The sequence below is a fragment of the Gekko japonicus genome, unplaced genomic scaffold, assembly GCF_001447785.1.
Source record: "Gekko japonicus isolate JY-2015 unplaced genomic scaffold, Gekko_japonicus_V1.1 scaffold380, whole genome shotgun sequence".
NCBI lineage: Eukaryota > Metazoa > Chordata > Lepidosauria > Squamata > Gekkonidae > Gekko > Gekko japonicus.
The window spans coordinates 8,224-35,358 of record NW_015167543.1 but is presented as its reverse complement, the minus strand read 5'-3'; positions in this window follow the sequence as shown (position 1 = coordinate 35,358).

Below are 27,135 nucleotides of genomic sequence, written 5' to 3'. Positions count from 1 at the left end.
CTGTGCTATGGAGCAGATGGTCATGGAACCTACCAGGGGAGAGGCGATCCTTGATTTGGTCCTAAGTAACACTCAAGACCTGGTGAGAGATGTAAAAGTGATTGCACCGCTTGGGAACAGTGATCATAATGTTGTTGAGTTCAACATTTGTACAAATAGGGAATTGGCCAAAAAGACTCACACAACCACTTTTAACTTTAAAAGGGGTAATTTTTCTGATATGAGGGGACATGTGGGGAGGAAACTGAAGGGAAAAGTAGAAAGGGTCAAAACCATTGGGGAAGCTTGGAAACTGTTTAAAACTACAATTCTAGAAGCTCAAATAAAATATATTCCGCAGGTTAGGAAAGGCACAAACAGGTATAAGAAAAAGCCTACATGGTTAACAAACAAAGTAATGGAAGCTGTAAAAGGTAAAAAGGATTCCTTTAAGCGGTGGAAAGCTAGTCACAGTGAGGCTGATAAAACAGAACACAGGCTATGGCAAATAAAATGCAAGTCTGTGGTCAGGCATGCAAAAAGGGAATATGAGGAGCATATAGCAAAAAATGTAAAGACCAACAATAAAACTTTCTTCAAATACATTAGAAACAGGAAACCAGCCAGGGAGGCAGTGGGGCCCTTGGATGACCAAGGGGTAAAAGGAGTACTGAAGGATGATAGGGAAATGGCTGAGAAGCTAAATGCATTTTTTGCCTCCGTCTTCACTGTGGAAGATGAGAGGTGCTTGCCCACTCCAGAGCCGCTGAGTTCGGGAGGGGTGTTGAAAGACCTGAGTCAGATTGAGGTGACGAGAGAGGAGGTCCTAAAACTGATAAACAACTTAAAAACTGATAAATCACCAGGCCCAGATGGCATACATCCAAGAGTTCTGAAAGAACTCAATTGTGAACTTGTGGATCTCCTGACAAAAATATGTAATCTCTCCTTAAAATCAGCCTCCATTCCTGAGGACTGGAAGGTAGCTAATGTCACTCCCATCTTTAAAAAGGGTTCCAGAGGAGATCCGGGAAATTACAGGCCAGTCAGTCTGACGTCGATACCGGGTAAATTGGTGGAAACCATTATTAAGGAAAGAATTAGTAGGCACATAGATGAACAAAACCTATTGAGGCAGACTCAGCACGGTTTCTGTAAGGGAAGATCTTGTCTCACTAACCTGTTAGTGTTCTTTGAGGGGGTGAACAAACATGTGGACAAGGGGGATCCAATAGATATTGTTTACCTTGACTTCCAGAAAGCTTTTGATAAAGTTCCTCATCAAAGGCTCCTAAGCAAGCTCAAAAATCATGGGATAAAAGGACAAGTCCTTTTATGGATCAAAAACTGGCTAATTAATAGAAAACAGAGAGTGAGTATAAATGGGCAGTTCTCCCAGTGGAGGGGTGTAAGCAGTGGGGTACCACAGGGATCAGTACTTGGTCCACTGCTTTTTAACTTGTTCATTAATGATTTGGAGATGGGAGTAAGCAGTGAAGTGGCTAAATTTGCGGATGATACAAAGTTGTTCGGGGTGGTGAAAACCAGTGAGGATTGTGAGGCACTCCAAAGGGATCTGTCAAAGTTGGGCGAGTGGGCGTCAACATGGCAAATGGGGTTCAATGTGGCCAAGTGCAAGGTGATGCACATTGGAGCCAAAAATCCTAACTATAAATACACGTTGATGGGGTCTGAACTGGCAGAGACTGATCAAGAGAGAGATCTTGGAGTTGTAGTAGATAACTCACTGAAAATGTCGAGACAGTGTGTGACTGCAATAAAGAAGGCCAATGCTATGCTGGGGATTATTAGGAAGGGTATTGTAAACAGATCAGCCAATATCATAATGCCCCTATATAAATCAATGGTGAGACCTCATTTGGAATACTGTGTGCAGTTCTGGTCACCACACCTTAAAAAGGATATTATAGCTTTGGAAAAAGTGCAGAAAAGGGCAACTCGAATGATAAAAGGGTTGGAACACTTTCCCTATGAGGAAAGGTTAAGGCGCTTAGGGCTCTTTAGCTTGGAGAAACGACGACTGAGGGGTGACATGATTGAGGTTTATAAGATAATGCATGGGATAGAGCAGGTTGAGAAAGAGGTACTTTTCTCCCTTTCTCACAATACAAGAACTCGTGGGCACTCCATGAAATTGCTGAGCGGTCGGGGTAGAACGGATAAAAGGAAGAACTTCTTCACCCAAAGAGTGATTAACACATGGGATTCACTGCCACAGGAGGTGGTGGTGGCTACAAGCATGGACGGCTTCAAAAGGGAATTAGATAAGCATATGGAGCAGAGGTCCATCAGTGGCTATTAGCCACAAGGTATAGCTAGGGGCTCTGGGGCACGTGATGCTCTGTCTTCTTGGTGCTTGGGGGGGGGTCAACAGTGGGAGGGCTTCTAATGTCCTGGCCCCACTGGTAGACCTCCTGATGGCACCTGGTATTTTTGGCCACTGTGTGACAGTGTTGGACTAGATTGGCCATTGGCCTGATCCAACATTGGCTTCTCTTATGTTCTTATGACATCTTGCTCAAGTAGGGCTGCCAGGTCCCTCCAGGAGGGGGATGGGAGGGACTTATGAGGAGAAAAAGAAAGGCCTAGGCTTCATCCTGGTTTCACACAGGGAGTGACATCATCACACCAGTGACATCTGTTGTTTGGGCAAAAACTTTATGGTAAAACTGGCTTCTATCATAATTTTTTTGCCCAAGTACCAGAGCATCACCTGGTCATTGCTGGCATGAAGACGTCACTTCCTAAGTGACTCCGGTGATGAGGCCTAGGCCTTCTCCTTTCTCCTGGTAAGTCCCCCCCACTGGCCAGCTGATTGGTGGCTGGGGGATAGGGTCTGGCAGTGTGGGATCCTCACGTCCACCACGAAGTGTGTCAACTCTACACCCAAGCACCCTCCAAAACCTGGAGCTGGCACTGCATACAATTTTCAGAGCCATAATGTTGTACAGGGTGACTTCCTCAAGTGATCCACGGTTAATAGTTATTTTTTTCTCCCATGCAATTTTTTCATGTGTTTGTGTGCAAAGAGCTACTTTATAATGTTATCCAACATAACAACAGTATCGTATGAGAGGCACCATTTCATCCACATGTTCTCTTACCATAGATGTGTTGTACTTAATTCATGGCTCTTAGATAGCAGCAGCAGCAGAAGAAGAAGAATTATGCAATAATATTATGTCAGTTTAAAAAAAAAAACTTAAAAAAAACCCTTTTTATGGCAACATGTCCAGGATAGTATTGTTTCATTTGGATGTTGTAGAGTGCATTTCAAAACACTGCTGATGACATGCTAAGAAAGCCTTATACGAGCTTTTCTAGAAACCTTATTGGCACGTATCCTGCCACTCTGCTCACACTCAGAAAAGTGTGAAGCCTTCCTCCAGCCTAAAGAGTCTTCTTCTAATTTAAGAGGCCTTTCCTCCGACAGAAGAGTCACTTAAAATAGAAGGAAAGCTTCAAACTTTGCTGAATGGTAGGATGCAGGCCATTTTGTTTAGATATGGCTGAAGATATTTGCTCAGGATATGTGTGAAATTGCTGTTCATGTCCAAGCAACAACCACTATTATTCTCTTTGAAGCTGACTTAAGGACATATACATACAAGATGTTTTCCTCATCCAGTTTGGTTCTCAGGTCTGGATGGGTATTCAGAAATGGCTTCTTGGGGAAAATTGTATGTGCTACATGTACAAATCTAATTTTCCGTAGAAAGCCTTACATGTGGATGTAAACGTACAACATGATTAATTTATCCATAAATCTTCTATGCATTACTCTTCACCCCCTACAAACTAATAAAGACTTCAAATATGAGCAAAATAATAATAGATTAGAATATATGAATTAGCTGTGTCATATGTTCTTTTTTTAAAAAAATGCAAACTACCTTGAGAAATATTCAAGACCAAATATGTTTTCTTCCCCACCCTTTTCTTTTTTCTCTAATCCTGCGTATTACCTATATTAAGAGCAAGGATTTGTGCTCCCCCCCCCTTTGCTTATCAATTCTGCAGTCCCACTGTCATTGTTTGATTCTGCTTAAATCCCTCTATACCTAAAGGTACAGCCTTATCAATTGAAAAGCTAATGCTATATAAGAAGTGAAAAGAACACAGAAGGTTTCCTAGCAACTACTGTGAATCCTTCCAAAATAAGTCAGTTAAAACTGTGGAGTACGTGCAATGGATGTCAATGAGAGACCAAAGCTGATCTACACATTTACAGATGCCCACTATAAAGTACAATAAAATCTGTAATAGAAGGTGAATTGCTCCAGAAAGAAATCACATCACAGTCCTGACAGCTTTATCATTATTTAAATGATCCTGCTTAAATTCTACTGCATCCTTAGTAAGCTAAGTGTCAGAGCCAAAGTGATGGTGTGTCTGAAAGCACACTTAATAGCATTGGTTAGCATCACAATTGTGATTATGTCCCTTACTACTCTCTCTAAGAGCACCTAGCAAATATTTTGAAAGGCAGTACATTGATAGAGGGATAGTCATCTGTGAAAACTCACTATTGTATTTGCAGTTTTCAGAAAGGTACTTCTAAATGGATTTTTTAAAATGTTTAGAACACTCATTGCTTTGCGTGTAAATACAGACTTTCGCCAGGATTTCTTTCTTTATCTTCTTCTCAACTCCATACCAAATTATTTATAGAAGGGTCCCTGCTATTTCTCTAGACCTACTTTAACACTTTGGGTGGCATCTGAGAATTTCCTTCTATTAATTTAGGAAGCTTCTTCCAATGTAGGGAGCATCCTCATTCAGTCAGAAGACTCCTCACTGAAGCCACTCCCCCCAAAATACACTCTCTGACAAATAATGTCTATTAAACAAAATGAGAATTAGTCTGAGGAGGCAACACTTGAAAGCCATTTAAAAGCTCTGCCAAATGGGGTATGCAGCTTGTAAACCATTTGGCTCTTGGTGGGAAGAAACACACATAGCATGTGATTTCCAACTGAGTTAGCTATTGACAATATTTTTGAGTGAAATATATGTTCTTTATGTATTGAAACCTGGCTGTCTCCAAGATGCTCTCTACACATCTTTGAAAAATCAGACTATATTAATTTGGCAATGTTTCCCTGCTTCATCCTTGGGTTTTACTGAGCTCCTGTTTGGAAACTGTCACATACCATGGCCCAGAGAGACCAGTTTCAAGAAACAAGAAAAGACCAATGATTTTAGGTTGGCATACGTGCATCTGTAAGAGCATTTGTGGCCTGGCTAACAGCTATTTTAAGTGTGCTCAGAGGGATTATGAATTGTTTTCCTTTATGATACCCCATGCCGTATCACAAACTACTTTGGCAACTGCCCACTTTCACAATAGATTTATCATTTAGCATTGAGATTGCTGTTTCTGAGATACTAGTCCAAAGTTTTCTTGTATCATGCAGTTATTTTGATCCAGACTCCAAACTCTTTGAAAAATCATCAATTTATTTAGAATTGTTTACTGCATCTTTTAATAATGGAAAATGCCTTCAAAAATATATAAAATAAAAATTATAACAAAAAAATTGATCTAGGCATGTATTTTCACTCAATCTCACCCAATTCACCTCCTTACTACAGCTCCATTCCACATGGTTTTTGTCCACACAAGAGCCATGATATCCAACATAACCTTTTTGGTGGTCAAAGGGGACCTCCTTTTCATCAGCAGAAGATCTGGCAGGATCCAGCCCATTAAATATCCTTATTTTAGACATCTTTCTGGATTAAAACAAATCTGGAGTCCAGTAACACCTTTAAGATCAACAAAGTTTAATTCTGGGTATTAGCTTTCATATGCATCAAATCATTTTGTTATAATGCAGCCCAATTCCTTTATAAAAATGCCCTCCTCAACAGTTCTGTTGTACATCATTTGTTGAAAGCCAAAAGTGTGGGTGACTTCCTGACCTCCTCATGCAGACCACTCCTTAAGGTGGGGGCCACTACAGTTTCAGTTTAGTTTATTGTAATTAGCCATTGGCCGTTACAAAAGTACAGGGCCACTGCAGAAAATGCATGTGTATGGGCAGTTGTTGGTCTTGCCCATTTGCAGGCTAAGATCATTAAAAGGCCAGAAGAAAAAGGAGGAGGAGGAGGAGGAGATTGGATTTATACCCTGCCCTTCACTACCCAAAGGAGTCTCAGAGTGGTTTATAATCTCCTTTTCCTTCCCCACAACAGACACCCTGTGAGGTAGGTGGGGCTGAGAGAGCTCTCTGAGAACTGCCCTAGAGAGAATAGCTCTGAAAGAATTTATGACTTACCCAAGGTCACACCAGCAGCTGTATGTGGAGGAGTGGGGAATCAAACCCAGTTCTCCAAGATTAAAGTCTGTGCTCCTAATCCCTACACCAAATTGGCTCTTAAAATAAATTATCATGTCAGGGCATCAGAGTGGGTGGTTGTGAAAATTTGAGGTTCTTAGACCATGAAAAGTTTTATGATGGCCAGTACCTTAAACGGAACTGAGTAATTAATGGCAGCCAATAGAGTGACAGGGGCTATGGTGTCTCGGAGGTTAAGACGCTGAGCTGCAGACTGGAAGGTCCGTAGTTTGGCATTTCGAGACCCTAGTGCCACGTGATGGAGTGAGCGCCCATCTCTGGCCACATGCTCCTGCCAACCTAGCAGTTTGAAAGCAAGAAATTGCAAGTAGATGAATAGGTACCGCTTCAGTGGGAAGATTACAGCATTCTGTGCACCTCAGTGTTTAGTCATGCCAGCCACATGACCACAGAAACATCTTCAGACAGCGCTGGCTCTTTGACTTGGAAATGGAGATGAGCACCGCCCCCTAAAATAAAATTCAACTAGCTTTAGAGCAAGAGAAACCTTTACCTTTAATAGAGTGGCTGCAGAGAGGTGTGGCATGCATGCAACACCTAGTTCCTAATACCTGAGCTGCAGCATTCTGTACTAACTGGAGTTTCTGAGTTATTTTTAGGGGAAACCTACAAAGAGTGCATTACAGTAGTCTAGTCTCAATGTTACTCTGGTGTGGATACAGGTGGCCAGATCAGCTAAGTCAAGACAGGGACCATCGTCCAGACTAATAAGTTGGAAGATTTATTATTTTTTGCAACTGCATTAACTTTCTTCTTCATGGTTTTCTATGGTGATCCCCCATCTCCAGAGCTCTTAAAGGTGGTGTTGGGGTAAGTCCCAGCCACAGCTTCTTGAGTTAGTGGTTCTTTGTTACATAGAGACCATAGTTTCTTTTTCTTTCATGTTGGTGTGAGTATTGTGTGTTTATTGTTGGCAAATTCTTATCCTATCTTTGTACCCCCAGTCTGAAGAAAACAGGAATTTGGGAAATCCTCTATTTTATCTATTTCTAAATACTCTATTTCTGCAGTCATTGCTGCCCGCCTGCCAGCTGCATAAGAAAGCATTTGTGTGTATCATCCCCAACAAGGCAGATACTCTGCCTATAATTGCCATGGGCAATGCTTGTCTATCTGCCTCTATTCCACCCAGACTTCAACATTCTGTCTACAGCTAGCAGACCGATTACAAAATATCTCATGCAAAGATTATTCATTATTATTCAGGATCTGAAAGCCATTCCAAGCTGAAGAGATTTTGTAATGATTCATGGGAAATGGAAATACTGTCCACAGAATGGGAACGTTAACTGGATATCATCCCTATCAACCACATATCTACTGAATCGCTCCCTCTCCCCACTGTACTGTTTCTCCTTACTGTCATACTGAAATTAAATAGCGATCTACCAGAAAACTGTCATATCCAAATACATCCAATTGTAATTGAAATTTGACAGTTATCATAACTGTATTAATTATATTAATTATACTAAAGAATGTGCATGATTCAGCTTGAATCCTTATTCATCATTATCTGAACGAGCATCTCTCTAAGGCTTTTTGCAGACTGAAGGTCCTCTTCTTTGATGGAAAAGCTTCAGTCTTCATTGTAAATAGCAGGAAGTAGAATTCTCATTTTATTGTCTTTTACCTGCCTTAAGTCTTTTATTAAATAAAGTTTGGTTTAAAATGTTGTAACAAATAAAAATAAATACATATGTTTTAAACAGAAGACCACATGAACCAACATTTCATCACATGACGTATCTTTACTAAATAGAAAATAGTACTTACAAGACAGTACACTGAAATGTCATTCTTCTGAACACAAAAACTTAAGAGAATATGCTGTTTATTCTGAAGAATGCATACTGCAGTGATTTTTACACAACAGAGCATTATACCCAAAGAGCATAGGATTTTCCTTAGGGATGAAATTGTCGCTTGTGTGAAGGTCACTAGTAAATTTCCATGACTATTCTCCAACAAGATAGTAGGCCTTGAATTACAGGCAGAAATTTCATTGTATTGTATGAACATTTAATATTCTTTTCTTTTAAGAAAAAGAAGTAAATCATCTGTGTGGGACTCCTGGCAAATTTCATTTATGTTACAGTTTAAAAGGATGATATTCAGTTAGGAAAAGGAATGTGTGTGAAAGGGAATTTAATTGCTATAATTGTACTTTTGTTCTCTTGACCCAAGAGTGTTCTCAAGTAATTTGAGTGTTGTTTTGGCAATTATATGAGGCAAAATATCTCCCCTCATCCATCCATCCACCAATAATTCTACTAGCATTCTCTTGCTTTAATAGAATCTCTGGGAACCATAGCAATAATTTCACACAACTTTCTGGTAGGAAAAAAATGATTTGAGAATGAAAAAGACCAAAATTGTCAGAAAGAAAGGAAAATTATGTGTCCTTTGAGGGTTATATCTTTGGTGCAGAAAATTACAAAGTATAAAGTATAAGCCTATTATTCTTGCTACCTACCTTTTTTTATATGGCTGCAATCCATTAAAAAGTTTTCTGAAGTTTCATTCAATCAGATTTCTTGAATTTTGAATCTTTAATAAAGGACATTACTCAAAAAACCCACCAAACTTAGATTTTATCCCTTCAAGATTTTCTCCTCTATAGTTATTCTGTAATATTGAAACATGGGTGAGGATGCAGCAGTTCATCTGTTATCTGCAGTTTAAAGTTCAATGCATTTCTTTAGACTTGATATTAAATAGGACATCAATTGCTTTGAAGTCATTTGAGTGGAGCCTCTGTCTTGCAGAGTTAATGAATCAACTCTTTGACCTTAGATCAGTTTTGGGTAATGGAAGACAAAATGAGGACATGAAGGAATTCTCAAGTAAATTAGAATGACAGAAGTACCCAGTTATTTGAAATTTAATCATAACTGTTATACGAAAGAAGGCTATTATGCTTATTAGGTCAGGCTATTTATCCTAAGAACTTTGCATTGCATGCTAAGGATTCTTACAGAGCAACCCTCCCTAAGCAAGTCTACTCAGAATGCTACTCATGTCTATTCGATGAGGCTTAGTCCCAGGAAAGTGTCCTTAGGAGGGCACTATAAGTCACCTTGCAACGGAAATGCAGAGTACAAATATTATTTATTTATTGACTTACACCCCACCTTTCTGCCCAGTGGGGAGCCAAAGCAGCTTACACCACTCTCCTCTCCTCCATTTTATCCTCACAACAACCCTATGAGGTAGGTTAGGCTGAGTGTATTAGACTGATCCAAGGTTACCCAGCAAGCTTCCACAGCTGAGTAGAGATTCAAACCTGGTCTCCCAGATTCTACTGTGACATTCTAATCTTTATACCATGATAAATAAACCATGTACAGTTTTTAAAAAGGCCTCTCCCAATAGTTTCTTAGCAAATTGTTGTCATGTTAAATTACTATCAGTGCTATGCTTTGGAGTCAATAAGCTTGTAAGGATAGAACTCTGCTTAGGATGGCACTGTAGAACAGCCTGTGACAAACAGCCACCTGCAAAAAAACCTGCATTAGAATATGGCTTAGATGCCTTCTGTTGTTTTCAACTTCTTGCATGTATCAGGCTGCTTGCATCTTATACAGCTAAGGAAGCACTTTTCATAAGCGCCTTCAAGTCATATAATAAATAATAATGTGTTTAAAGATCATACTTTGTGTTGCATTAGACACAGAAGCACCATACCTATCATGCTGCTTGCATCTTATACAGCTAAGGAAACACTTTTCATAAGCGTCTTCAAGTCATATAATAAATGATAATGTGTTTAAAGATCATACTTTGTGTACATACTACATGCATCTGTATTTTCAGAAGAAAGGTCATCGTAGTTTATGCACCTGCAGTATGGGACAACATGGATGAAGTGTTATGACACTGACAAAAGAATGTATTAGTGGTTTTTAAAAAATAAATTCTGCTATACAAAACGAGTGTTGCCTTGGATAAATACCTCTGAGAGACAGAGGCAGCAACAGACCCTCAGAGAGAAGGGAGGGAAAGGAGAGTTCAGAGACTGGCCCTTCTACAGTTAAGTGTCATTTCACCGAAGCTCAAAAGGTGGATTTTAACGTGGTGGATGAAAAATATAAAAGATTCAGAAACATAAAATGTTTAGTTGTATTGTACTTTTCTGGGTGCAGCAACTGGAACACAAGTAGATGTTTTAAAAGAGCCAGTTTGTAGAGGTTAAGAGCAGTGGACTCTAATCTGGAGAACCAGGTTTGATTCCCCACTCCTCCACATTAAGCCTGCTGGGTGACCTTGGACCAGTCACAGTTTTCTCAGAACTCTCTCAGCCCCACCTACCTCAGATGGTGACTGCTGAGGGGAGAGGTAGGGAAGGTGATTGTAAGCCACTCCAAGATTTCTTTGGGTAGTGAAGAGTGGGGTATAAAACCTACTCTTCTTCTAAAACATCTAAGGAGTTCCCAGTGCAGTCCTATGCAAAGTCAATGCAGTTTGTGACCATTAAAATCAACAGACTTAGACAGAATTACCAATGATGAAGATGATGATGATGATGATTAGGGTTGCCAGCTCTGGGTTGGAAAATAACTGTAGATTTTGAGGGTAGAGCCTGAGAAGGGCCAGTTTTGGGGTATAATGTCCTAACGTACACCTTCCAAAGTGGCCATTTTCTCCAGGTGAACTGATTCCTGACACCTTGAGATCAGTTGGAATCCCAGGAGATCTCCAGTCACCACCTAGAAGTTGGCAACTTTTATTGTGGTGGTGGTGCTGGTGCTGGTGGTGGTGCTGGTGGTGGTGGTGGTGGTTGCTGTTAAACATTTTATACCTTGACTTTCCTCTTGGTTCAGTTATTGTAGAATCTGCTTTTTGTCAGATGCCCCAAGGGAATTGTATGAAGTGGATTCTAGTCCACAAAAGTGTATGCCATAATCAATCAATCTGTTAATCTTTAAAGTGCTACAAATTTCTGTTTTCTTTTGCTGCAACAAACTCTTTCTTTCTTTCTTTCTTTCTTTCTTTCTTTCTTTCTTTCTTTCTTTCTTTCTTTCTTTTCCAACATTGACAACATTGATCTAAAAAAATCTTCCCTGAAAGGAAATCCAATCCTTATGATTATGGGGAAATCTCAGTGCAGCTTTGGAAGTTTCTAAGGGCAGGACAGGTTAATGAAATGATGAACACCATAGTTTAGCTTTTGCTGGTCAGAATTTGCTGAGGTAAATTATAACAAAATTTGCAGACAAGATCTGCCAAAATACGATCCCAAGAAATCACCGCTGTAGCAACTGAACAGACCTAGAACTAGCCACCTGCTGGCTGATGCTCTAAGCTTCACTATATTTGCATCATTTATCATAAGTAAGCAGTGACCCACGCTGACCCAATATCTGATGAGGCTACTGGGGGGAGTGATGTGTCAAACGTGATCAACAGCAGGCAGTTGTAGTAGTAGAGTGTACAAAATGCTGTTACAACCAGCAAGGCAACACTTCCACAAAAGTGAATTGCAGGAAACCATTCTACAGTACCCTCCCATAGAGGAAAAATATGCTAGTAAACAAGCAAATCAAGGGAGAAAGAAGACAAAGCCAAAAAGAAAAAAAATAACAAAAAACTTTCTAAAACCATAAGCTACATAAAAATGTAATTGCTTCATTCTGTTGCTCGGGGCAGTACTATTGCTCTTTATTAGGCAATTGCTTCCTGTCATTTTGAAGACTTTATCTTTACCAACAAGCTTCTACCTGAATTCTTTATAGCCCATTATTTCAAGTATGCCTTTTATTTCTAAGATTTCATGCCATTCAAACTACTGCCAGTAGTTTAGATTCAATATTTGTTTAGTACAAGCAGGTACTGTGTGCTGACCAAACCACCGAAGTGTCAGAAGCTCTTTCTGAAAGTCCAAGGTGTACAATACAAGGTCAAGATAAATTACAGTGGGGAACATAAGGAGGCCAGGAGAGAGTGGACTGAAGAAGAGAGTAGACAGGTACAAATGGGGGTGCAAATAAGGTGAGACTATGGAGGGGTCAAGAAAGGCTTTATAGGAACCAGTAAGAGTTCAAGAGAAGGAGACAAAATGGTAAAAAAGATACAGTGGAGCAAGGGAAACCATGCATACCATTTTTAGCTCCTTGAAGAAAGGACAGGATAAAGGTGGATGGACTGGCTGGCAGGCAGGCAGACAGACAGACAAGCGGGCAGCTGCCTTTTGATAAAACATGCTAGAAAAGCAATCTTGATGTGATCATGTTAAAGATTACATGGAGGTTGACATTCCTGACACACGTGCTTAAACTATTTTTCTCCTAGTCCTGCTCATTTCCACTATTGGAGCAGGACAAAGAGGAAAAAGGCCTCACTAGAATACAGTAAAATCAGGCATGAGAATCAAGAAGGATAATCTAGTTTTCTTTAATTTAAAATAGTAATTTGATGGACCTTTATTTAGATGTATGTGAATTAGTGTCACAATATCATACATTTTTGTGACCCCAAAATTAAAACAACAACTGTGTACATCCCTATAAACTAGTTAGGAAATCTTTTACTGCCATAATTATTTTCATCCATCAAAAGATTAAAAGAAAGACTTTATGATCATGATATAAAGTGTTAACCATGACCCAGTGTGCTTTTTAACACAATATTTGATTTGAGTGTCTATGTTTTTCGTTGCCTATAATTTAGATATGTTGTCAGTCATATTATATGAAATTTTGCCTTCATAGGGGAATTAGTTTGGAATAAATCAAGATTTTCTTTTCACTCGACAAAGCCTTTTTGTGACATATGTTTTGGTTAATTTAATATGCAGACACATGGTACTGTTCAGTGGCATGAATCAACATAAACAATGGAAGCAATTACTGAAAGTTCAGAAGCACCCAAAAAAAACTTTTGCAGAAGTTTTCTAGAATACATTTTCCATTACATTAGCATTCACAGGACTTAAACCTGAATAATAAATGCAGACAGTCTTTCTACTCTGTACTGTTGTTGTTTAACAATCTTGAGTGTCATCGCTGTGCTAAGTGTTGTATATAACATAGATGGGGTAACCTTCCTGTATAATTTATATCCAGAAGACAAGTCTATAGTGGGTGAAAAACGTTATATGCCTCAAATGAATTAGGAACAGTTTAAGGAGGTAGTGAAGAAAGAGCGGTTTGGTCAAAGCCATCCCAAAGATGTGAGTCTTGAGGAGAAACGCAATGGATAGAAGGGGAGGGGGGTTAGTTTTGTTTTTGTTTTAAGCACAGGATAATCTCAACAGAATAGAAGGATTTATGAGTTGGATGGAGGGACGGAGGATAAATAGAGCCGCACAGGACTAGGGGAATATGGAAAGTGGCTACTGGCACCCATTATGGCTGGTGGAGTGGACAGATGGTTTGGACAGTCACTAGCAGAGTTCCCTCTAAGCTGAGTTCGTGTGAGCCAGCTCACAGTTTTTTAGCTTCTGGCTCACACATTTTTGTCTCAGCTCGGGGAGGATGGCTCCAGAGCAAACTAATTGATGCAGTAGCCAAATAACTCGCTCACAACTTTAATGCCAGTAGCTCACAAAGTAGAATTTTTGCTCACAAGACTCCACAGCTTAGAGGGAACATTGGTCACTAGGAGTCAAAAAAATGGTTTTGATCCCTTCCTCTTGTCTTCCAGTAATGCAATAAAATAAACATTACAGTACAGTTTCTTAACAGCCTTATGCAGGTGCCAATGTAATGCAATCTCTCCTTTTGCTATCATATTTGTCATAACACTAGACTTGTCCAGTCCTGGGGGATAAATCTGTCATCCCTCTTTAAAAAACAAAAGGAGAACTGAATGCACTTGTTTGGTTGGTATTTGTTTTTTGTTTTTTATGCCGTCATTGTGTTGTTGCTATGGCTTATTTGCTGATGCAATGACATGGCTGGGGATTCATTTCCCATACAACTTTTGTGGCCTTTAGGGCTCCAGGGCACAACAAGGATGGTCATGCAGCCTGCATTCAGTTGGTGCTTCGTGTACGCTTAATTCACCTGTAGCTATTGGCCACATAATAGAAAGTTTCATAGAAATATAAGGCATTTGCATTCTGCAGGGGCTGTATTGTTAATGATCCCTTACATGCAGAAAGGGAGGCAAGGGCATTCCAATTATTCACTGCCCCATAGGGTTCCACTGGGCTGAGTTTGAACTTAAGGTGATTTAGGGATGGGGAATGGAAGTTGGGGGATTGAATCTTACTGTCTCATATGGTTTCACTGGGCAGAGTGTTGACTTCATTTTTTCTCTGCCTGAGACCCTAGTGGTGGCAGCTGCCAGTCTGAGTAGACAATACTGACCTTAAGGGACCAGTGGTCTGATTCAGTATAAGGCACCCTCATAGATGTATACAAGTGTATTTTGATTTTCAGCACAGAGGATACAAAACTTTCCAAGGGTCAAGGCAGCCACTAACCAGTAATATCAAGTACTTAATTGTTTTGGCAGGGTAGTTCCCTGGCCATACCCCCCAAGAAGGGAGTGGGTAGAGTCTCCTTACCTGTCTCACTCAGGGTTTCTTGCTTATCATTTATTGTGTTGCTTTGTGAGCAGGTAGGGAAAAAGGCACCAAGCCCACCAAGAGGGCTATGGCGGTGACAAGAAAGCAACTAAGGCCAGCCTCCCATGCACTATGTGTTCTGCAGCCATGGGAAAGGCTGCTGCCACACAGCCCCCAGCCATTTGGCACCAGCCCCCAGGATACCATAGGGCACCCAGGGCATCTTCCACCAGGGTCAGGCAGCCAGTGACATGCCCATCAGCACCAGGCAATAGATGCCTTCACTTCCTGGTGGCACCAACCATGGGACCTCCTTCCATTCAGGCCCAGGTTCATTCAGCTGTCTGCAAGGGACTGTCCAGGCTATTACTCATCTCTCAACATTTTGAGGAACAGAGTAACTCCTCCCCCTAGCTGATACAGAGACATCAGCTGCTGTATGTCCTTGTGGAAGGAGATGGCAATGTTCACCAGCTGCCTTGGACAAGTCCAGCACCTTGAGGTGTAGTACTCTGCAGGGGCACCAAAAAGAGCCACACCAAGAGGGAAAAGTCCTGTTGGGCAGGTAAGGTCCAAGACACTTCCAGCAATGATGACATATCAGGTGAGTCATCTTCAGAGGAGGGTTCTGCACATGCAGTAGGAAATTACTGGTTGGTGGGGGCATACATCCCAGGACTACCAAAATGGGCCCTGAGGAGGTTGGGGTAGGTCAGCTTGGGCCTGCCAGCATCTGGGGAACAGACCGGCCTGCAGGTTTGGAACTTCTGTCTGTCACACAATTGACATAGTTCTGCCACATGAAAACCAACATTAAGGGTGCAATCCTAAACAGGACTACTCAAAAGTAATCCCCATGTTATCCAGTGGTGCTTAAATCCAGGGAAGTGTCTTTTGGATTGCAACATAAATTAAGGAATATCCGCCCTCCCCCTGCAGCAAATGTAAAATATTTCAGAGCAATGATTCATGCCTATTAGAAAAGTTTACTTAGATCAACACAGGAGTGTTAAAAATACAAGGATCAGAGACATGATTAAAATAGGATGAGGTTTAATTTTCTTAAGGCTCTGTTAGCTTTCCTCAAAGGTCTAGAAGATTGCTTAGTCTGTAGAAAGCTATTTCTCATTCTCATTCCATAATTATTAGAAACTGCCATTGGCCATAATAATGATTACTAAAGGGATAAACAGTGAAAATATAGTTATAGAAAACAGTTGTATGCATTTTCACTCAGTATGGGATTCTAAGTTCATTTTCAAGAATGTATACCCTGTAGAATCCCACTAGTAATTAGCTTGAAAAGCTCTTTTTTGATGGGCAGACACAGTGTTTTTCATGGAATGAAGACATAAGACAAATGTATGGGTTAGATTAAGTTCAGTATCTGCAGCAAAATACAAACTCTAACTTCTAACCTACATACCAACTTAATCATAACAATAATATTGAGAAGCCCTGTTTGAGATGCCCCTGTCATCTGAGGCTAGACAGGCAAAAACCCAAGAAAGGGTATTCTTGGTTGTGGCACTAAAATTATGGAATTTCCTGCCCAGGGGGTTTCATCTGTCTCCCTTGATCGTTATCTTCCACTAGAAGGTAAAAACTTCTCTGTTCCACCTGGCATTCCTTTACTAATTTTCCTCTGGTTTTTAAAAATTGTTTTATTGTTTAATTGAGGAAAGGCAGGATATAAATGCTTAATTAATTTTAATCTAACTTCAGATCATGATTTATGATTAGCAGTGATCTATTTTTGCAATGAGCTTGTCCGTACACAAGAACCAAACATCTGACAGAAAAAGAGAAACAAGCAGGACTCAGTATCTATGCACCTGTTTGCCTGGCATCTACCTGTGTTAATCATAGAATGTGAGAGTTGGAAGGGATCTTGCAGGTCATCTAGTCCAACCCCCTGCACTTTGCAGGAGCATAGCTGAAAGATAGTTCTACATACCTACAACATACCCAAAAGATGGTCGTCCAGCCTCTGCTTGAAAACGTCCAGTGAAAGAACATGGCCTTGACCATGCCACATCTGTTTGCCCCTTTATGCTTGTTTTAGTTAATAAAAGTGCCCCATTAGTACCCAACACTGTTGTCTGTCTCTTTATTCCGGATTGGGGAGCAAATACATGCCTCATCCTATAGGAAAATGAGAATCTGAGGAGGGGGGCAGTGGTGAATTCTGTCAGACAATAGATTTGTGATATTATTTTAAAAATAGAAGAGGAAGTGTTCTCATTTGCTCTCCCCACTCCCCATACTGAGGGAACTCATAGTGTTCCTATTTTTTATATTGTCACTGCCATCTTATGAAACAATTTTGAAATGCTGTGTCTTTTAATTCCCCCCCACAGTATGTATGTGAATTTTAAACTTATTAAATAAAAAGTTAAAAAGGAAGGGGGAAAAAAGATTGGTAACTATTGCCTTCCTTGAATTACCTTTCCCTATTTTCCCTACTACTCCCTTTTATCTTCCTCGTAGTTAGCTTGTCTGTTGCCCATGTGCTTTGTCTGAACATTTTTTATTTATTTTTCAATAAAACTCCAGTTGAACATCTGACTGGTTTATTTCAAGAGTTCTCTAAGGGAAAAGTTCCCGTAAATATTGATGGAGATTCCAGTTACCCACCTCTCTCTCTGTCTCCTTTAAGCTAATTTTCCCAATTAAATAGAAGACCGCCTATTTGGGTAACAACATCTTTAAAACAGTCCAACAAAGCATGAAACACTTCTTTATTCTGAATGCAATTTGAGAAGAAGATATTAATGTTGTGAAGCTGGTTAGTTTGTGCACCCAGAAAATGAAATTCAGATATCTAGGATATTACCCTAACAGGCCTACAATAGCTGAAACAAATTGGAAAGTTGATATATGTAGATCAGATACTGGTATTTATGTGGTTCAAAAACTACACAAATTTAAATCCTGAATTGCTGCAAACTTGGATAAGTTTCATTACTCGGCTGCTTTTTTTTTAACTTTATGTAATTCATTGTTTGTCCATCATATGATACAGGTTAACCAATGAGTGGCTTAAAGAAAACAGTCTTCCCAGATACATTAAAAATATTAAGAAAACTTCTAAGTTTAATTTCCTCAAAATTCTTCAGAGATTATTTTTATTTTTACAGATAAGTTGTTACAAATTGATATCCTGACTTAAGAAGATCAAGAACAATAGACATTTCCTCCCAGGGTGTGGAAACATCCTGGAACTCCCAATATGCATGGTTTCTAGGCTTTTAATAATACAGGGACATAGTGTTTGAAAAGGGCTTGTGTGATCAACATATAGGACTGCAGTTGTCCTGAGGATTATGGAGGTTGAAGCTACCCCAATTAGGAATGCTTGAACATATTCCAGGGGTTTTTTTCAAATGAAAAATGTCAGTGTAATTTTATATTATAAATTAGTGAAGCAACACAACACCTATACAATAGAATGTCTCATTCATAACATTTGTAACACAGGGGGGAAATCCCAAACAATACTCTAAGCAATCTATTTCAATCACAAAAAAGTCAACAAGTTCCAAAGTTCATAATATATCAAAGAAGTCCTCCAGAATATGTCAAAGAAGTCCAATGTGGTTTCCGAATATAATCAGTACACATGTTTTGAGGTTCCTTTTTCAAGAAGATATATAGTCATATCCACTGGTTAGTTTCATAACACTCTATCTTTGGGCATGTTTATTCAAAAGTCCCTCTGTTAAATTCATGAAAAGAAAAGAGCTATGGGAGTAAATGGGCACTGAGCTTACAATTTCTTAAATGGAATGCATCTCCAACATTAGTCCAACTTGAAAAGCGCCTCCAACATCTTCCAGTATTGATTGTGCATGTCCTTTTTGCTGGTTGCAAACAGGGAGCTGATTTTTCAATAATCTATACACTAATAGCGAAGTTGCCCCCGTTAGTGCGGATCGCTAAATCCGTGCTCCAGGGGCACTTGGGGGGGAGGGGGAGGTTTGTGCACATGTGGGATGGTCCCAACATGTGCACAAAAATCCAAAAAGTTGAAAAAAAATTGGGGGGGATGTTTAAATCCCCCCGAAAGTGACAGAGCGTCCCCTGCGCATGCGCAGGGAATGCTCTGTAGCTGGCCTCACCGCCGCCGCACCGCCGCCTCCTCGGAGCCGGGCGGGTGATCGGAGCCGGGCGGGGGGGAACCGGACTTGCCTCCGCCGCCTCGGAGCCGGGCGGGGGGGAGGACCGGGCTCGCCGCCGCCGCCGACTCGGGGAGATCGAGTGGGGGGGATGGAGGAGACGGAGCTCTTCTCTCCCCCCCGTGAGTATCGCGGCTCCCCCTCTATTCAACCCATTCCTTCACCATATTTCTTCCTGACAGTGCAATGCCACCAGATTGCTTTTTGATGACTTTACAAAAATAATAATTTCTATTGTGATCATAAACACTAATATTTAATAACAGATCACCACAGTTTCTGTATTTCCAGCTTCCTTTTTTTTAAGAATAAGTTTCTAGAACTTTTCCATGCAGTTATGAGGGGCAAAGTAATGGCAATTACTGATTTGTTAAGCAATTACTATTATTTTAATGCTCTCTGACAGGACAGCAGAGAAAAATGCAGGTGGAATTGTGATTCACTGTCTTGGATGCAGCCATAAACAATTACATCAGCCACAAATGATATAAATAAATGCTATGTTTTAAACAATCTCACCATTTGGTATTTATCTGAGCAGTCTTTAGTGATGTTATTGGCTGCTGATCTGTTTGGATCAGCAGTATTTTGGTGCATGTTCAGAAACAGATCAGAAACAAATGCTAACCTATTTGGCAGGCATTCGTGGCTGTTCAGCATGAACTGAACAGACTGGGTGACTGGCTCTTGTCTGAGCCATACCTTCAAACATGGTGATCATTGAATGTGTTAGACATGACATTTGTAGCACCCTTCACTATAAAAACAGAAATGGCTGCCATCTACCTCCAGCATGGAGACAGATATTTTCCTATATGTTAATGGTTCTGCTGCTTGCATGTATGCATGCATATCTATGGCATTTCTGTGGTGCCTTTGCACCCAATAGGGTGTCCAAAGTGGTGACCATCAAAATAGTAAAACATTAAAACAGTATTTTAAATGTATATATAAAATATTTAAATAATCCAATAAAATATATATAATCGTACAAACACAACACAACTAGGAAGGTCAACCAATAAAAGTTACTGGGGGTATGCCAGACAAAACAAAACAAAGTCTTCACTCTCTAGCAGAGGACAATAATAGAGGGAGATACATAAATCTCCCTGGGGAAGGAGTTCCAAAGTTTTTGCACCAAGGAAGTAGGTGTGTTGCCAAAAGGCAAATGATTCTTTCCCCACCAGGGATTTCAAAAGCAGTGAACATGTTAGCAGCAGAAGGAAAGCAGTTTTATTATTCATAAATTACCAACATAAACAGAGAATAATAAAGAGGTATACCCTTTCAGCTGCAGGAACCCAACAATAGCAGCAGGCAGATTCGTGGGTGTCAGCCAAAGTACACAGCACCATTCTGCGGCCTAGTCTGAACTGGAATTCCAACAGGAAGAGAGTGGCCCCCCTTAATTTATAGATTACACACTGTGTGTGTGTGTGTGTGTGTGTGTGTGTGTGTGTGTGTGTGTGTGGAAACAGTCTAGTGCAGGGGTGTCAAACATGTAGCTCGGGGCCAGATGAGACCCCCGGAGGGCTTCTATCAGGCCCGCAGTGGAACTGGCTGTCTTCTGCTGCTGCTTCCAGTTCTGCTGCTGCTGCAGATACACACCTGAACAGCATACTCAAGATTGAAACAGCACAGACATTTTGATGCTGTAATTCAGAGCAAGAGATGTCAGTTATCAGTTATCAGACACTGTTAAATAAACAAAATATTGCAAGAGTGCTAATGTTTTAAGCATGATTTTATTTTAAGTTTTAAAAAAACCTCTTTGTGTTTGTGTCTTTTATAAAATGTATACCTCTGCTACCTGGCATTACATTTTATGGCACACATGGCCAGGCCCAACAAGGTCACATTTATGTCAGATCCAGCCCTCATAACAAATGAGTTCGACACCCCTGGTCTAGTGCCTAGCCTTGAGCTGGAGTCTGCTCCAGGATCAAGAGATAAGGTATCCTCCACATTGCAACACCAGGTACGCACTCCCCTCAATCCCAAAAGTGCATTTACTGGGGGGGGGGATCTCTTTAGAGAAAATCCCGACACCATTAACCCCTTCCATCTTGGTGCTGTCCCAGAGCAATCTAGGCATAGAGAGAGAAACTTGTGGTTCACCACTATCTCCTCAAAATTACAATTGCCTTCCACAATATGCCTCTACAGTAGGAAAATAGTCTACTTCTTGCTAGCAAAAATGAACAATTGATTTTGTACATTATATGTTTTTCAACAACAACCTGTGCTAGAAGAGAGAAGAATTATGTGTCTCCGGTGTAGCTGCCCTAGCTTTGTTTGCCGCACAAGAGGTACAAATACTTTTGAGCTGCAATGATGAATTCTGCTGGAACACCACTAAATTAGCCAACTGACAAAATTAGCTAGTAGTTGGGCTAAAGCCCAAACAGCATTAATCTGAATCACCAGCATTACTCTCTCTGGGCGTTGCAAGATTTAAAAGAGAATCAGAAGAGACTGGAAAGAAAAAAAACACCATTTGCCACCAGCTTTGTTTGCTGAGATGCTAATGTGTATATCATTTACAAGCCATTTAACAAATGAATGGATACAGTGGAAACAAATAATAGTGGGAACGATATAGTTTTGATTCTGTCTTCATTGAAGACTGCAAAAAGATCTCATAAGCTGATGATTGTAGATTCAGAACACAATGGAGTAAAACAAATTTGAGTTTTACTCCAATTTTGAATTAGATCTGGGGGGAAGGGAGAGCTAAATATTCATTTTCTTACTGTCTTCTCTGTTCATGTATTTATTGAGAAAATCGCATGGTGCCTTTTGTGTATACAGGGCTATAAAAAGTGTGCAAAATGAGAAACAAATGCATGTTCATTGCACAAAAAACTGGTCATGCAGAAATGCTTTTAGAACTATGCCTCATTTCCTCATCCAGGAACAATAGTGATCTACTTCAGGTTGTTGCGGTGCAAACCAACCAGCTAGGAGTCTGCATATGTGCACTACATGTTGCATATTTAAAGTAGCATATGAACACTAACAAAGCAGCACTATCAATAATGGTAACAACAATAACAATGACAATAATAACAAAGACAACCCACTAGGACTCCTTATGAAGTGAATGTGAACTGTCCAAGAGGTGCACTCCTGCTTGGATCGGCCCATATTAAGAGATGCTTAGCCCCCTAAAAGGAAAAGAAATCATAATCAGCTCTAAGGAACTGCTATGGACACTCTCCATCTTAAAAAAACAAAACCATTTTTCTTCTTAATAGTGTAGAAAGGGGTGGTGATGGCAGGTGAAACTGTGTGGGGGATGTTAACCTTTCCTTCACTACCATGGTCAGTACTGAGCTCATGCATAGTTGCAAATTACTTTTTAAAAAATGCTAGGAAAACCGTGGATCTCCCGAACTCTCATCTAGATTGCTCATTTTAAGAAGCTTCTGTCTTGAGTAATTTCTGAAATCATTACACAGTGGTAATAATGGCATAAAGATATGGTGTTAATTACTTCTAAACATTGTAATGTTGTTAGCTTTTCTGTGTCATATACAAAGAAACGTTTTGAAAGATTCTTCAAAAGGGAGTGTCATGCCATGATAGTGTTTAGATATTTTTTTTCCTGAATACCATCTGGAGCAACAAAGGTGAAAAGAGTCATCAAGGAAAACTTTAGCTAATGGAGGGTGATATTAAAACCATCTGTTATGCTGTCTAAGAGATATTAATTGTGAAGACTTTTGTACATGCTAGGTAATTATACTTCTGTGGCAAGCGCGTCTGTCTGTTGTACGTGTCAGGACTGGCTTGAAGTCCAGGCTGTAGAACAGAGTTGGTAATAATTTCTGTCGACCTGAATTCTTTGTGCTTAAGTGCTAAGTACTTAAGTACCCCATACCTGGTACTAAGTTCTTAAGTACCCCATACCTGGTACTAAGTACTTAAGTACCCCATACCTGGTACTAAGTACTTAAGTACCCCATACCTAGTACTAAGTTCTTAAGTACCCCATACCTGGTACTAAGTACTTAAGTACCCCATACCTGGTACTAAGTACTTAAGTACCCCATACCTGGTATTCTAGACATTTGCACTGTGTTCAGTATTCAGTAACTCCTATGCCTCAATTTGGCTGCATGGTTAAACATGTCCTGTGATAACCATCCACACATTCATCCCAACCAAATGTGGGTGAAAGGCACATCACCAGATAGAACAGAAAGCAGACATGCAACATGGAACTGTCTTTGTGATTCCCTAGGACTGGATTGTTGCATCTTGATACTGGAGAAGTAACCTAGATGCAAAACATCAAATGGTTGGCACTGACCCTCAAGCCCCGCTGGGGTGGATGATTGAATCCTAAGCTTTCTTTTGGCCATTCTTCTCCCAATTGTGGAACAAAAGGAAAAGAAGTATGATGAAAGATAAACTGCCCTTTCTTTCTCTCATCATGATACTGGAGAAGGTGCTTTGATATTGTAAGAATTAAGAAAAACATAATCATACAATGAGCTGGCTCAGGTCCCCCCCCCCCCAGCAATGGTGTCTAGTTCTGTTTTTGCAAAACATTTTACTAATCTATGGATGTGGTCACATGGCAAATTTATCCCGATTTGTTCCCTCTATAGATTTGATTGGGAACATTTTTTTCGGGTTGGGATGATCACACATCCCTCCCAGAACTGCTTGCATCGCATGACAAGGCGCTGGGCACTGTCCAGATAGCCGTGTTGCCCAAGCAGTGGCACGGCTTGTTTTATTTTTTAAAAATTCGCTTTGTGTATGCATATATACACATGGCTGAATCACCACTCCCACTGGGACTCGCCGTACTCCCTTGTTTTTGCAGGTCCCCCCCCCCAAACAGCAAACAAAATTAACCAGTGATCTGCAACCGAGCACTGGAGTTTATATGTGCGCTTGAACATTTATACATTTAATTTATTCAGTGCAGGATTGCTCATGTGCATGATGATGGAAACATTGCGAGAAGGATGTTCAAACGACCTAATCACAATCATTGCAAGAGATGCCTGTCCAGGTCGGTGAAATCATGGATTCAAAGCGCAAATATCTGGAAAGTACTTGATTTTCCAGGTGTAGGAAAACTCACTAGGGAACCGGGATGATTGCGCGAGTGAGCCCACTTCAGTGCGGGAGATGGATATGGGCATTTGATCAGCAATTTTAAATGTGAGAGGGAACAGCAGTGAAACCCGATCAAAATGACCATGTGACCATGGCCAAAAACAAGTGGGGGACCTGCAAGGGATTGCATTGGATATCTCATTTTCCTCTCCCCCACTATTTCTTCTTTCCTTTCCCTGAAAGCTCTCTAGCCTCTACCCTTTTCCTGCTTCCTTCCCACTTGCCAGCCAATTTACCTTTATCTGCTCCCTGTCATAATCTTTTCCTTCCCCCCCTCTGCCCCAACACTGCAGCCTCTTCCCAGCAGAACTATAGCTGAGTTGCATACTGCCACCTGCTGGCCAGGCCCAGTTGCACATTGCCAGGTGTTCAACTCAGTTGCATGGTGAGGAACCTAAAAGGGCTTATGGGAGGCACCTCACTTTCTCCAGTATCCCTTTCCTGCACAATTTACTCTTTCACTCCTCTTGACAACCTCATCTTCATCTTTTCCTGCTAGAGTTCCCAGGTCCCTCCTGGTAAATGACAGGGGATTCAGAGGGGACTTACTGGGAGCAGGAGAAAGGCCCAGCTGATGTGCAGTGACATCCTACGTGACCTGGAAGTGATATCATCTCATCAGGGCTTCTGGCTTCTACCATGGAGTTTTTACCCAAATACCAGAGTGTTGCCCTGATGTCCCCGACATGATGACCTCACTGCCTGGTCACGTGGGCAGTGATGTAGGCACATCACTGTATGTTGGGTGGACCTTCCTCTTTTTTGAGGTAAGTTGCCCCCACCAGCCAGCTGATCAGCAGCTGTTGTGGTGGCACCTGGCAGCAGGGGACTCCCACCTCCATTGGGGGTCTGACAGCCCTATTCCCGGATTCCTTCTGTTCTTCCCACCAGCATTTTATCTGCCACCCTGTCTTCTGCTGTATTTCTCCACAATGGGGACCCAAAGCAGCTCCCATCATTCTCTTCCATTTTATATTTGCAACAACCATATGAGGTAGGTTAGTCTGAGAGTGTGTAACTGGCCTAAGGTCACCTAGTGGTAGAGTGAGGATTTGAACCTTGGTCTCTCAGTACCTAGTCTGAAACTCTAACCACTGCATCACACTGGCTTTCATGTGGTGGCTGCCACTGAATCGTAGTGAACTGCTAGGTCTGAGTGAGTTATGGAACTTGCATGGTATCAAGTTGTTGCTACCGGGGCATGGTCCAGATGAGTCCTCCCTCAAAGGAAAAACAGCCCTGAAAAGGGCCCTGCCCCCTCCCCTTGATTTTTACTTACAGAAACCAAGTGTGAAAAGCAAGCGGTACTGTTCTGGTTGCCATACAACAGCAACAGAAAGGGCATGCTGCTTCTATGGGGGGAGATTAAAATCCTGATGTTTTGTTTTTTAGTTTTCAGGTTGTTCTGCAAACATGGGGCTTTTCTCAGGTTTGTAGGAAAATCTTTCTTGCCTATCCATGGTTCCAGTCTACAGATGTAATTATCCACAGATTTCATCATATTGAAAATTAGATGCATCGATTGATGGAATCCCTAGTTTAGGAGCTCAAATAGAATTTAAATGACTGCAGCATCTATATGCCAGTTCAGATGCTCAACAACATCTCCATGCAACTGCAAAAATAAAACAGAAGTCCCACAACACTTTTTTTTTTGGGGGGGAACTCTGTTTTCAAGAGTCGTCATCAGGGGCAGGCAGGAGAAAAAGAGACTTTTGCCTGCCTTACAGGCAAACTACAGGCAATATATCTTACACAGTGATCTATAACCCCAAACTTCTTCTCCATTTACATGAATAAATGAAGCTGCCTTATATAATGACCAATCGTCTCTCAAGATTAGTATTGTCCTTACAGACTAGCATTAGCTCTTCAGGATCCTTGGTGGAGGTCTGCCATATCAGCTACGAACTCAGCCTTTCAACTGGAGATATCGCAGAATGAACCTAGGACCTTCAACATGAAAAGAAGATGCTCTACCACTGAATCACTCATGACACTTCCCCACTCCCCAGTGAATCCATTTAGAATGGATTATATCGTGTTGGAGGATTATGAGAGTACTAAATACACTAAACTCTATATCTGTTCCAATTATGAAAGTGAGTAAAATGTTGTCTCAGGATTACATGACATTTTATATACTCTGTTTTTCTACCAACTTTTAATGACTATTTATAAATGTAGAAGAGAACCAAATGTAGAACCAGTATGTAGCCCAAAGCAGAATAACTCACAGTGCCCTGACAGAACCTGCAGCTCTAGTCTTAACAATATAGTACAAAATCCTCAAATGCTCTGAATACAATGATGGCATATATCTTTTTTTTTTTAATAACTGCCCCCAAAGGGGCAGGGTTTTATTAAATTTTTCACATAACATACACAAACAATCATAACATATACATACATACTAACATACAAACAGATACATGGAGGTTATTTTCATTTTTACCGATATTTATACTGATGCCTATTCTACCTTAATAACAATTTCTCATGAACTGTGTAAGCAACTTTTCTGTCTCTATCATCCTAACAGGTATATATTTCATTTAGTAAACTGTTAGTCTGTCTCTTGCAAGCTTGCCTACATATGTTTATCATACCAGTTATAGAACCGTGACCAAGTATTCTGGAATGTTGAATCTGTTGCGCCTTTTATCAATAAAGTCTTTATCCAATTCCGCAGCCTCCAAGATTTTGTTTATAAGTTCTCCTTTTGTTGCTATCTCCGGTAATTTCCGATATTTTGCATAGAGAATTCTAGCAGCCGTAGTTAAAAAAACAATCAAATAGCGATCATCTTTGTTAGAATTATCAGGTAGAATATTCAACAACAAAGCCCCTAGTGTAAATGGTGCTACAGTACCTAGTACCTTTTGCAAGATTTCGTGTACCATTACCCAATATTTCTTAGATCTTTTGCAATGCCACCACATGT